Raw genomic sequence first — 2424 nt, 5'->3', positions numbered from 1 at the left:
TCTTTAAAGAATAGTGCTTCCTTTTGCTGTTTTAAATGCATGCCAGATTATTAATGTTTTGCTAGGAAAGTACTCAGCAAAGAATGCAAAATCCATCTCCAGTATTGGAAGCTGCCCCTTGCTCTAATAGACCATTTGAAACCCCAGAATTGAATAGTCTCAATTGGATTAGGGAAAAATGGGCCCCCAAGAGAAATGTGGTAAAAGGGCATTCCAAGTTTACCTCAGGGACCCAATAAATGAACTCTAACTGTTAGAAAGGCCCCCTCTACAGAGGGAATGCTGTCAGGAAAACACCATTTTGCATTGTGGGCCAACCCAACCCTAATTACCCCTGATAAATTTTGCCACCCTCTCAGAACCAAGGACCTGATTAGTATGTCTTTGTAGTCATTGGTTTTACAAATAAATATTCTTTTTTGTGCTTTGAGAAATGAATTGCTATCCTAAAACAGTGACCTTCCCTCAATCTAAAGAGAGATCTATATTTAATGAAAGAATTCTTTAGTTTTTGGTTGCTGGGATTTTTTCACTGCATCTACATGGATTGGTATGAACACGCAGATAATTTATTGTTTACCTATTTCCATTCTGTTTTGTAAGCAAATAAAAGCTGTAAACTAAATTTGAATGAACTTGTCTCAGTTTATTTTTACTTAAACTTTATATTTGAGCTATAAAGAAAACAGAATCATCTTGTCCTTCTTGTCATTTTTTTTGTCTTCCTTCTCTACCTCCATACTCTCTTACTTTTGGACTTCTTTTTGAACTGAATGTTTGATTTAATTAGTGTAGGGAATTCTCATTGAGGAATTCCAATGTGTGTTGGAACATGTTGTACAATTTATTGTTTCAGCAAATTTCCTGGGTTACTGAGAAGTTAAGTGACTCCCTTAGGCCCACCTAGCCAATATAGCCACAAAGTAGGACTTGAATTCAGGTCATCCTGATTCCAGGACCAGCTCCTTAACCACTTTGTTTATATTTTGAATTAATTTCTCTTATTTTTTCAATGGGAAAAAATATCATAGAATCAAATGACCTCCAATATCCTTTGGATCTTCTTTATCTGATCATTTTCATTATAATATGTTCTCACTACCAACTAATATTTATCAAGTACAGACACTGGTTTATAAACAAAAATAGAATGAGCCTAGTGCAACTGGTCAGCACACAGTCCTCATCTGGTAGTAAAAGAGCCTTGCTGTGCTATGCTATTTATTGTCCACGGGGTTTTTTTTTACATTATTTCACTTCCTTTGTAGAACTGGAACAACATCTTTGATCCTGAATAAAGAAATACCATGTTTCTATGCATCATCCTTATGCAAAGTGATATAATAATGATAGTTTGGATATGTTGAGGAGACAATAAAACCACCTAAATAAAATAACTGGACTGATGCTTAGAAAACTGGACTAGTTAATAAGGCAACAAGACAACTAACTGACCAATATTCCCATCTAGATGTCCAACAATGTATCATTCCAATTTAAATGAATGTGGTAAGTGATAGTTAATAGCTGTTTGGAGGCTCTACTTTCTGATTTTGTTTGGGGGAGGGGAGAAAATATGGGAAAAATAGGAGGAGAATAGGGAAGAAATAGGAAGGAAATCCTTTTGGTGACTCAGAGGGGATTTAACTTAATCAAGTATATCTGAAGTTTAATTTGGGAAGGAGAACTTAAGGAGAATTTGAAGAACAATCCCCAGGTCCAAATACTGGTCCAGATTTTACTACTAAATTCTGAGAGATGCAAGATCAAGGACATATATACATACATACATATCTATATGTATATATACACACATACATATATGTGTGTATATGTGTATATATATGAGAATACATGTGGTTTAAGGAATATTGAGTTAAATAAAAGAAGGTGAAGAAAAATATCATTGGTAAGACAAGTAAGAAAAAGTGAAACAAATCATGATATTCCATTGTATTCAATGTCATCTGATTCTGTGACCCCATTTGGGGTTTTCTGCAAAGACATTGGAGTGGTTTGCCATTTCCTTCTCCACATCATTTTACAGATGAAGAAACTGAGGCTTGCTCAAGGTCTCACAGGTAGTAAGTGTCTGAGGACAAATTTGAATTCAGGAAGATGAGTCTTCTTGACTCCAGGCCCAACGCTCTATCCACTGCCACTTAGCTGCTCATGGAACAAATAGATTACTAATTAATCGACAGAATAGATTAGTGGGTGGGGAAAACTGACTCTAAAAGTTTTAACTGGGTGCCTTGGGATTACAATGGAAATGCTCAAAAATAGTTTCAAGAAATAAGGCTGAAAATCTCAACCATTATGAAGAATTTCAGCCACAGCTGACTGGCTGAAATAGAGAATGATCTCTCTCTCTCGGAGGAGAATGTCAATCCCCATCTATCACCTCTAGCTGGGGGTGGTCAA

At 35.8% G+C, this 2424-nt stretch overlaps 1 protein-coding gene across 3 annotated transcripts in view; it reads left to right on the top strand.

Annotated features, from left to right (window-relative positions):
• The window catches only part of COL14A1 (collagen type XIV alpha 1 chain), a 253970-nt gene extending 253345 nt beyond the window's left edge, over positions 1–625 (top strand). For all 3 annotated transcript variants that reach the window (XM_069081354.1, XM_069081352.1, XM_069081353.1), the window contains exon 48: positions 1–625. This exon is cut by the window's left edge. The gene's annotated coding sequence lies outside the window, so the exon portion shown is untranslated.
• The last annotated feature ends 1799 nt before the right edge of the window (positions 626–2424 follow it).

This window comes from Petaurus breviceps, unplaced genomic scaffold (assembly GCF_028583685.1).
Source record: "Petaurus breviceps papuanus isolate PSGF00001 unplaced genomic scaffold, PetGlider_PUasm1.0 98, whole genome shotgun sequence".
Classification (NCBI taxonomy): domain Eukaryota; kingdom Metazoa; phylum Chordata; class Mammalia; order Diprotodontia; family Petauridae; genus Petaurus; species Petaurus breviceps.
This window is presented reverse-complemented; position numbering and strand designations above follow the sequence as displayed.